This window comes from Panthera tigris, chromosome B4, assembly GCF_018350195.1.
Source record: "Panthera tigris isolate Pti1 chromosome B4, P.tigris_Pti1_mat1.1, whole genome shotgun sequence".
Classification (NCBI taxonomy): Eukaryota; Metazoa; Chordata; class Mammalia; order Carnivora; family Felidae; genus Panthera; species Panthera tigris.
In genome coordinates, this window is record NC_056666.1 from 32,170,678 (window position 1) to 32,182,291 (window position 11,614).

The 11,614-nt window shown below is 35.6% G+C and overlaps 1 pseudogene; it reads right to left on the minus strand.

Moving 5' to 3' along the window:
- Positions 1-1,648: 1,648 nt before the first annotated feature.
- Positions 1,649-1,784, minus strand: LOC122240712 (annotated as a pseudogene).
- Positions 1,785-11,614: the final 9,830 nt, after the last annotated feature.

Consider the following 11,614-nt stretch of genomic DNA (forward strand, 5'->3'; position numbering starts at 1 on the left):
TGTCTACTATGTCTATAGAATATTAAGAATGATCTAAAGCTTTTGGCAGTATATTTTTTCCCTACTGAGGGTGGTGATAGAAACTTAAGAAGAATTCACTAATTCAAGGTTTGAATATATGGTACCTTCTGTAATTGTCAGTTGACAGAATCATACATATTTACATCTTTCTTTTTTTTAATCACCAGAATCCAAAAAGATAATGCTATAGGCTAGGGTTTATCTCGTAAAAAGAAAAAGTGAGAAGTCATCTGTCTAACTTTTTGGATTTAATAGGCATTGTAGAAATACCATAGCCAGGTAGACTGACATAGACATAGCTGACAGCCATGCTATCGGGATGAAATTATGATTTATAACTATGAAAGAATATTTTTGTGATAGCTGAATATAGGAATTTTTGTGTAAATCATATATAGCAATATTTTGCAGTATAGGAAGCATAGACAAAACTACAATTCTTTTTATTTATTTATTTTTATTTATTTAATTTTTTAAAATTTTTATTCATTTTTGAGACACAGAGAATGAGCACGAGTGAGGAAGGTGCTGACAGAGAGAGAGGGAGACACAGAATCTGAAGTAGGCTCCAGGCTGTAAGCTGTCAGCACAGAGCCTGACACGGGGCTCGAACCCACAGACTGTGAGATCATGACCTGAGCCAAAGTCGGCTGCTTAATGGACTGAGCCACCCAGGCGTCCCCTACAATTCTTTTTAAAGGTCAAGAAAACGCTTACAATTCCAACTCTCTGTTGGAAAGGGAAAATACACAAATTGTTCACAACAGGAAATTTCAACTCACAAACTTCTGGTATTGGAGAAATAAGATTCAAAAAGCCAACAAGAGCACTATAGAAAAGAAAACTCAGGCCGATATCCCTGATGAACGTAGATGCAAAAATCTTTAACAAAATACTACCAAACTAAATTCAACAGCATATTAAAATGATCATACACCATAATCAAGTGGGATTTATCCCTGAGATGCAAGGATTATTCAATATATGCAGAACAATAAATATGATATATCACATTAATAGAATGAAGAATAAAAGTCATATGATAATTTAAATAGATGTAGTAAAAGCATTTGTCAAAATTCAACATGAATCTATGATAAAAACTCTCAACAAATTAGGTATAGAAGGAATGTACTTTATCATAGTACTTTATCATAATAAAGGCCATATATGACAGGCCCACAGCTAATAACTACTTAACAGTGAAAGCTGAAAGCTTTTCCTTTAAGATCAGGAACAAAGCAAGAATGCTGAAATCTTGCCACTTTTATTCAACATAATACTGGAAGTCCTGGCCAGAGGAATGAGGAAAAAAAAAAGACACCCAAATTAGAAAGGAAGAAGTAAAATGTAAAGTAAAATGTACCTGCAGATATGATTGTGTATATAGAAAACCCTAGTGATTCCATCAAACTATTGGAATTAATCAACAAAATTTAATAAAGTTGCAGAATATAAAATCAACATACAAATATAGTTTCATTTATATAAAATGAGAACAAACTATCTAAAAGATGAGTAGAGATACAATATTTAGGAAATAGTTTAAAAAAGAAGGTGATAGACCCATACATTGAAAACTGCAAGAAATTGATGAAAGAAATTGAAGAAGACATAAATAAATGAAAAAATGTCCCATGTTCATGGACTGGATGAATTAATATTAAAATATCTATAGTGCCCATTTAATACATCCTTATCAAAATTCCAATGTTATTTTTCATATACTACACTTGATCTTAGCCAAAAGGCTGAGAAGCGATTGTTATTTTTCATATAAATAGAAAAAAATTCTAAAAATCACAGGGAATCACAAAAGATCATGATAGTCAAAGAGATCTTGAGAAAAAAGAACAAAGCTAATTTCAAATTATATTACCAAGCTATAGTGCTCAGGATTGTAATCAAAACACTATGGCACTAGCAGAAAAACAGACACATGGACCAGTTGAACAAAATAGAGCCCAGAAATAAACCCACACATATACAAGCAACTAATCTTCAACAAAGGTGTTGAGAATATTCAATGGGGAAAATGTTCTCTTCAATAAATGATGTTGGAAAAATTGGATATTTACATGCCAAAGACATGTAATTAGACACAAACTATGTGTATATGCTATATAAAAAAACTCAAAATGGATTAAAGACTTAAATGTAAGACATGAAACCATAAAAATTTTAGAGGAAAACATAGGTAAAAAGTTCCTTGACGTTGGTGTTGGCAATAATTTTTTTGATATAACATGGAAAGCACAGGAATAAAAGCAAAAGTAACCAAGTGGGACTGTACCAAAATAAAAAGTTTCTGCACAGTACAGGAAAAAAATCAATAAAATCGATGTACAGAATGGAAGAAAATATTTGCAAACCATACATCTGATAGGGGGCTAATATCTAAAATATATAAGAAACTCATATGACTCAATAGCAAAAACAAACAACAAACAAACAAAACCTCAACATCAAAACAAACAACAACAAAGACAAAGAACAGTTAAAAAATGGGCAAAGGAGCTGAAAAGACGTTTTTCCAAAGAACACATGTAAATGGTCAAGAAGTGTTTAAAAAAGCGCTCAACATCACTAATTTTTTGGGAAATGCAAATCAAAACCACAGTGAAATATAACCTTATACCTGTGCGAATGGCTATTAAGAAGTCAAAAAATAACAAGGGTTGGCAAAGAAGTAGATAAACGGAAACCTTGTGCACTATTGGTAGGATTACTATTTATTGTACATAGAACAATGGAATACTATTTAGCCATAAAAAGAAGGAAGTCCTGACATTTTTGGCAACACTGATAAATGTAGAGGACATTATGCTAAATGAATGAAATAAGTCAGGCATGGAAAGACAAATACTGTATGATCTATCTCACTTTTCTGTGGAATCTAAAAATGTCAAACTCATAGAAACAAAGAGCAGAATGGTGGTTGCCAGAAACTGAGGGTGAAAGAAATGAAGGGATATTAGTCAGAGTACAAATTTTCAGTTATAAGATGAATAGGTTCTGGCAATCTAATGAACACCATGATGCCTACAGTTAATAACACTGTATTGTATACTTGAAATTTGCTTTGAGTAGATCTTAAATGTTCTTACCACAGACACAAAAAGGGTAAATATGCAAAGTTTAATTAACTTGACTGGGGTGTCATTTCACTATATGTGTGTATCAAAATATCAGATTGTACACATTAAATATGTACAAAGATTAATGTGTCAATCAGACCTCAATAAAGCTGAGAAAAATCAAAAAAAGGAAAGAAACAAAATAGAAACGTATCCTATTTTCTGCCCTTGATGGTGAAGTTTTCATTCTATTGCCAAAATTTCAATTCGGGAACTTGCTAGGTAAGAAAAAAATTCTATGAAATATTAATGTTTCCATCTTGAAAGTCTTATAATTTGCTCCCCTCAACTTTGTGGCCAAGAAGCAAAGATCAAAGCTTTGTTAGGATTAACAAAATGCATTTATACCAAGAATGAAATATTACTCTGGAAAGGTAATATGAGTGAAAACACTTTGGATGAAAAATACTAAACAAAAATTATAGAGATTTGCTGTTATTTAAAAAAAAACTTGGGTCTTTTACTATGAGAATTATGTTTCTTTTTCTTTTTTCTTTTGTCTTTTTTCTTTCTTTTTTCTTTCTCTTTTTCTTTTTGTTTATTTTTGAGAGAGAGAGCATGAGTTGGAGAGGCACAGAAAAAGAGGGAGGGGAGAGAGAGTATTCCAAGCAGGCTCTGCGTTGTCAGCGCAGAGTCCAATGTGGGGCTCAATCTCATGACCCATGAGTGGAGATCATGACCTGAGTGGAGATCAAGAGTCAGATGCTTAACCCACTGAACCACCCAGGTGCCTTGTTGTTATAGCTGTTCCCACCCCCCACAATGATTTAATGGCTTTATCTTTACTTTCTGTCACTAAGTTTGAAAATTTATTTAAGTACATTTTTCTCTAATATTCACACCATGAATGAAATAGTAACTACTTATTTCATCCTTATAAGAAGACAAATGTAGAATGAGATAATTCTTCCTTATTAAGCACCCCATTGTCTAGTTGGCTTTGATGACATTTTAATTCTGGATACAGACGATTATTATTTAATTACCTTTACATCATGTAATTATATGACAATATTTTTGACACTTGCTTTTAGTTTTATGACCATTTTATAAACAGTGACTTAGAACTGGTTTTAGGTTTCATTGGCCAAAAGTTTTACTGTATCTTTTCTATTTTGGGGGTAATTATTTTTCCTATAACTTTTACTACAAATTTCCCGATCTTGACTTACTTAATTGTATCTATTTTTTTTTTATTATATCTTTCAGTGATTTCCTCTTTCAGATTGTAGGTACTACTTTCCCAAACTCCATGTGTATGTGTGTGTGTGTGTGTGTGTGTGTGTGAGAGAGAGAGAGAGAGAGAGAGAGAGAGAGGCATTACATTTATGTTTTCCTTGCATTTGAATAATAATTTCAATGACTATATGTTTCTTGGATCCATTATCTTGTGGTATTTAGAGTTGTAGAGAAGTCTGAAGCAACTTTTATGGGCATTTTGTTTTGTTTTGTTTTTTGCTAAGTAAGCTGCTCTTCTGCTTGGATACTTATAAGTTTGGTTGTGTATCTTTTTGAATGACCCAAATAAATCTTTGCATCAGCTCCTTTGCATCACAATGATCTTGTGCAGTAGATTTCAGGGAAGTAAACTTTTAGTCTTGTATTTCCTTCAGCATTGTCACTTCTTTCTTCAGTGCTGACTGATCACTTAGTCCTCCAATCCCCTGTCTGTCCTTGTGAAGCTCCTACCACTACTTTCATGCCTTAGCAGGATAATGAAGGCCAATTTTTCCTTACTGCTGACTTATTTATTTTTTTTTTCAAAATGTTTATTTATTTATTTTGAGGGCATGAGCAGTGAAGGAGCAGAGACAGAGAGAGGAAGACAGAGGATCTGAACTGACAGCGGGGCTCAAACCCACGAATGTTGAGATCATGACCTGAGCTGAAGTTGGACATTTAACCGACTGAGTACCCAGGTGCCCCTTTACTGCTGATTTCTTAATTCCTCACAAGACTACCTTATAGCTTTTTTTCCACTAAAACTTGAAGGCTAACTAGAGGATATCATAAAATAGTAAAAAACTCTTACAGAGGATTCCATACAGGCTAAGGGAAGACAATAAAACAAAGATAAATATTTTGTTGGAGTTCTTTGCTTCCTGATTCCTGCTTTTCTGCCTTGGGTTTCACCCAGCTCTTTCACTTCCCTGAGAGAGTCCTTCCTTCAATTATTCAGTATCCCTTGCCACATTATTAAGAACATCCCATCCCCAAGCATCAGCAGATAATTTTTAATTGAGGTACAATCTGCAACAATAAACAAATCTTAGGTGTACATCTCAATTAAATTTTCCCTGGGTACCTCATTTCCCACAGGACATTTCAGGGGACCTACTAATCCACAGCCACAGATTTCCCAGAGCATGACCTAGAAATTCTGGCTAACACACAGGACTTAGCACAGTAGACCTTGGTAGGTTTGGGCTTCTGAGTCAAGCAAAATAATCCAGAGTGCACTTTGTACCACACTGGTCAGTCTCCCCAGTGTCTCTATCAGTGTCATATGAGGATGAGCTTCCTTCATCTTCACTGGGATTTTTGGTCCATGAGTAACACTTGGGCAGCACACAACCCTTTGCAAAGACAAACAATAATTTGCAGAGAGGGAGGTCTTCTAAAATCTTTTAAAATGAACTCAGGTAATTATTTTCCTAAAGGCCAACATGTACAGGGTTTCCCTGCTCCTTGTGAAGATTGTGTTTCACACTGTCAGGATCCTATTCTTACCCTCCTGCCCTCCAGAGCCCCCTGTACATAGAAGCAGTGCCCTGACGGTGCCTTCCCAATTTGACCACTGTCTGCTCTGGCCATGGCCACTAGATATCTGAGAATGATTTTTTCTTCATTTAAGGACCGTTCAAACTGTGGGCCTGGATCCCTCTCTCCCTCTCCATCTCTCTAAGTGTAATGGGAATAGATGCCTTTATTTCTTTTCTTGCATGGAACAGGACCCAGAGGCATGGCAAGAGCGGTCCCCAGGTTGCACCTGGAGGAATTAAACAGCTCACAGAATCTGTCCGGGGTTATACTCATCTTTCGTGCTTCAAGCTGCTTGTTGTGAACTACAGATGTGCAGATTCAGGCCTTTCTTTAGTCTAGGGATTTCTTCCCCTCAACTCTTTAAGTATTTCCTCTGTTTTGTGCTGGTTTCCCCTTCTGCAGTATTGCTCATTGCACTGAATTTTTTGTCTTCATGTTTTTGGCTGTCTGTCATTGACCCTAGCCTGATTTCTTTTGGGGGGAATTGTACTTCTCTCACTGGATACATTCTGAGGGACTGTTTATCTGGGAGTTCTGCCCTCCTCTAGCTGAGGAATGTGAGTCCTTCCCTGTGGAATTTGAATTTTGAACAGAGTGATGAAAAGACCAACCAGGGCTGGAGTTCATTTTCTTCAGTGATTGTCAGGATGAGACTTTGGAGCAGTCCCTGTCCACCTGACCTGGGCAAGCATTCTGCTTCTGTCCAGCCTAGATCTCTAGCCTTGCCTGGACAACACAGTGAGTTTCTGGATTTTGAGTTAACCAGAGCTGCTTCTCAACAACTTAAGAAACCAAAGAAATGTAGTTAGTACATGTGTGCATAGAATGCATCTCTTTGAGCTGTCTTTCTTATTTATTTTATTTTCATGGCTTTATCTTTCTTTCACTGAGTTTGCCTCGCACTTCAATAATTTTTTAGCAGATTCCAAAGTTTTGTAGATTGCTGTCATGTGTTCATCACAATTTAGTTCCAGCTTATTTCCTTCAGTTTCATTTTCAGCCCTTGCCCTTCCCCACTTCATGTTCCGGCCACATTAAATGGATTTTCTTCTTGACTTTGTCATTCTTACCCTAACATTCCTGCTAGTGCATGGGACATTTCCTCATCCTAAAATATTCTACAAAATTTTGCTCAAATACCATCTCCTCTTGGAAACGTGTCCTGGATCCCAAAACTCCATTTTTTTTAATGCTTCCTCTATTGGGATCCCTTAGCACTTGCTCTTTTTTTTTTTTTTTTTTGATCTGTTATTTGAATTGGAATTATTTGCATCATATCTGTCTTTTCCAATAGACTGGGAGCTTCTTGAAGATAGAGTCCATGCTTTACTTACCTCTGTATGTTCAGTATCTAGCATAAGCCCAGCATGTTTTATCTCTTCAGCAAATATTTATTGACTGACTGAAGGAACAAATGAAAGTTACTCACAGAATGCCCATCCCTGGAGTAAAAGGTAGACTCATCAGGAGTTCTTAGCCTGCTGTTGCACATTGAGCACACTTGCTTGTTTAGGTGTGTGACTCTCCTTTGCAGGAATTATGCTACAAGAGTAATATTGATATGTTACCTTTGGATGATTGTTGATTCTGGACATCTTACTTCTGATATTAAAACATATGTTTTCCTTTGGACTGGTCAAATACAAGAAAGCATTCATTCACGTATCCATCCCAGCCATATTTATTAAGTGGCTGCAATGTGCATAGTTTGTCACTACATAAAACACAGAAATGAATCTGATACGATACAACCCTCAAGGGAGACCCAGTAGATTGGCTTAATGTCACAATAACTATGAATCAGGTATAAAGTATCACAAAGGATCTTTGCCTGAGGCCCTTGAGCAGAGACTTGGTGCACAGTCAATGCTTCAATATCAGGAGATGAGAAGGAGGCAATTTTGAAATACTCATTTAAAAGAGGTAGCTTTTCTTTTTTTTGTAAATAATGAAGTGTATATTTCTGGTATTATAAAGGGCCCATTTGGAGACTTTTTAATTCATAATTTGAACTGACTGTGAATTTCACTTGGAAGTCTTTTATGTTGGAAGCTTTAGAATAGTCTTTAAGGGACTATAAAAACTCTATTACAAAGCCCAAGGAGGTTTAGTTGTCTTAACATTTTAACCAAGTTTTCACAATGAAAGAGACAAATTTATTCAAGCATTTTGAGTTTTTGTCACCTGCCTGACAAAAATTGATGGCCCTTTGTTTCCTCTGAATTGACTTAAAGCTCACACAAAATTGGGTGAAAAGTGATTAGGAAAAGCTGAAGCTACTGTTCCCAGGGGCCGGGTAGTTGTGTTGCAGAGGAGGCTTACACTGAACTCGTGTCTGCATATGGGGATCTCTCACTAAAGGGATGTTAAGGCCTGCCTCCCACAGCTACCAGGCAGGAAGATTCTGATCCCAGGAGAGCCTGCAGCCATGAAGAAGATCACACAGACCCACAACCTCAGTGAGGAGAAGCACCTGAAATCTCAACCAACCACAGCTAGTGTTGAATGGCATCTACAGAATCGTCTGCAGTTGGTAAACTTGGTGAGGATTCTGTACTTACCCTTTCTTAAAGTAAGCACATAAACAAAGTCTAATGCTAATTACACAGGTCCTTGCAAGAAACAATATTCTAGTGCAACAGTTGTGGCATAGGAGAAATGGGGGACCTTCAGAAGATCCAAACAGAGTGATATCTCTAGCTATGCTGGGGAGGATTATCAGTAGTTTCTTAACCAGGAAAAATGGGAACTCATATCAGAACAACCATATATCCTTTATAGTTCATTATATGAAAATATGCCTACTTACTTGTCATGATTCTCACTATACACAGTGTGTTCAGGTATTCTCAACAAAATCTTTTATCATCTTTGGAACATTATGAGCTAAAGAATCCTTCCAGATATTTCTAAATATATATACCATGAGTGAGTGGATCTTACCTGATCATTAGAATCAGTGTCAGGGATAGACAAACAAAACTAGATAAATAGAATTCTGTTTGGATACATTTCAGGTTAAAGATTTTTTTTCTTGGAATTTGTAGATCTAAATTCACTGATTTATGCATGGATATGTATTAATTTACATCCATCTATCCTACAAATTAGGTTGAATTAATTAATATTTATTGAGTACCTGTTATAAGTAAGGAATTGTACTAAACACTTTTCTGGAAAATTCAAAGCATTATGTCAAAAATAAGTCTGTCTTTAAGAGACTTCCAATTTGAGAAATTAAGACATAAATATGGAAAAAGTTAAATAAAACTCCAAGTGCTAAGAATAGTTCAAAGGGGCCAAGAAAGAGTTCCATATGATATTATAGATTCAGTGTGAATCCAGTCATAATCCAGATCTAGTCACAAGGGGAGCAGGTATCTGCAGGGCTGTGGAGGCAGGAATTAGTTAACAGTTGGAGTGGCTAATGGGGTTTGCCTAGTCCAAAGAACAGGAGGGAAAGTGGTGGAAGTTTCAAGCTTGAGTAAATCCCCAAAGCTGGAAAGTATCAGGAAAGTTTGAGGGTGATGAGTAAGCCAGGGATTGTAGAGGGGTGGGGGTGGGAGGTGAGAATGGAAGATACTTTGGGGCCAGACTAGAGAGATATAATTAGATTACCTATCTCTTAAAGGGCAAACTGATACAAAATATAAGTAAGATGTTCTTTTAAATTATATAAATATTAATTTTAACTTTAACTAACAAGGAGTAGCTTAGTATAATGGGAAAACCAAATAACCTGGAAATTAGAGGTCTTGGAGTCTGCTGCTACAAGCAGTCTATGGCAAATTCTGCCTCTTCTAGCTTTTAGGTAAAATGCAATCACAAGAACAAATGGCCTTTTAGGTCTTATCCAGTCCTAAGATCTAATTTCCTTTTTGGTCACTGTCAAATATCCTGAGTGATATGGCTTATTAATCCACAAATGGATTAATTTTGAAAAGCAAATGATCTGTAATTTGGAGAAATAAGCAAGTCACTGATTTCTGTTTTTACTTGTGTACAGAAAGGAAGGAAGGAAAGACAGGGAAGAAGGAAAGAAGAAAATAAATAAAGAGAAAGAAAGAAAGAAAGAAAGAAAGAAAGAAAGAAAGAAATCCAAGAGAAAATAAAAATCAATTCTCCCAGTTGTTAGTAAATTCTGACATGTACTCCCTCTCATTCCACATACAAACGGCGGCAAAGAGCATTTAGACAAAATATTCTGTTCAATAAATGCTCCTTGTCTTAGAGCAGGTTTTGTTGGCACTCTTCAAATTTCACCACCCATAGCAGCAAATTTCACCAATGGCCCGGAGAGCAGAGAGCAGATGGGGAAGGTTATTAAGGTAGGCTCTGGTGAGTTTTATGTTCCAATGTGCTTTGCAGAAAGGACACTGGAGAATTTGAGAATGAAAACAATGAGTAGCTGACACCTTTCTTGAGTAGGCAAGTCATTGCTTTCTCTTAAATAACAAAACATTTTAAGAAGATAGGCCAAACTATCTCAAAAGATTTCTTTAAAATATTCAGGGATGTCTGTCAGAAAGACAAGGAGATTGTAAATAAACAATATTTAACAATATTGTTAAAGGGAATATTCTAATACAAATCTATAGTCTGAATGGCTAGGTGTTTGGAAAGCCTGACATTAAGTAAAAGAATATTTCTACAAGTCAGATGACCATCATTTACCGAGGCTATTTCAGTTTTCCATTGAAGAATGACATGCAGAGCTGAGTGGGTTTCCATTCCATGTGAGTTTTGCAGTTGTTTTTCCCTTTTTGTATGGATTGAATTAATTTCTTCCATGTGTAGGTGGACTGTGAGATCCTGTGCCTCTTACTTGTGGATTATTTCTGTAAGGACATGGTGCTTTACAGGATTGTTTGGGTCATTATATAATGAGCAGAATTCTGGCATCCCCATTTAAAAAAAGGCTATGATTATCATTAATACTATTTTTTTTGTTTTGCACAATTTTTCCAAACAATAATAAAAAAGCAAATAGAAATATAAAATCATGGAAAAATCTCATACCATTAAGAGGTCATTAAACTTGGCAAGAATCACTGTATTCAAGATTTTGGTCTCATTTCTTGGTCTTTGGATTACATTTTAAGAAAATAGAGATTACATAAATTTTAATACAATAAATGATGTTTGGCTAAATCTTACATTTCTTTGGGGAAAAGATAAAATCTTGTGAACTGAAGATGGAGAACCAAAGTTAATTCTTAATGACTCTTCATTATTATTTTGAATCCAGTTTTTAACCACCAGAAATGATCTAAATTTGGGGGAAGTTTGTACGATTTTGGAGGGCCCTCTTCAAATTATGAATATAAAATTAGGTATGAAATTGAATGATAATTTAGAATGAAAAAATAAAACAAAACACAAATTTACCAAAGCTGACAAATACCACAAACTTTACAAATGCAGAAAACAATTTACTTATTACACTAACCCACAACATGCTGCTAAAATGCTTTTTTCACTACATTTCCTTAATTTACAGTTCTACACATCAGATGATTTGAAAATTTTCCCACATCTAGCTTTTGCCTCCATCTGTTTCAAAGATTGTTTCTCAGTTTTTCTCAGTGAGCACCATGGGACTCATTCTTACAACAATGAGACCTCTGGCTTCCACCCTTAGATCATGATGCCAAGTAAGTCGGCAGGATGGACAGCAGGATTTTTGCTGGAAG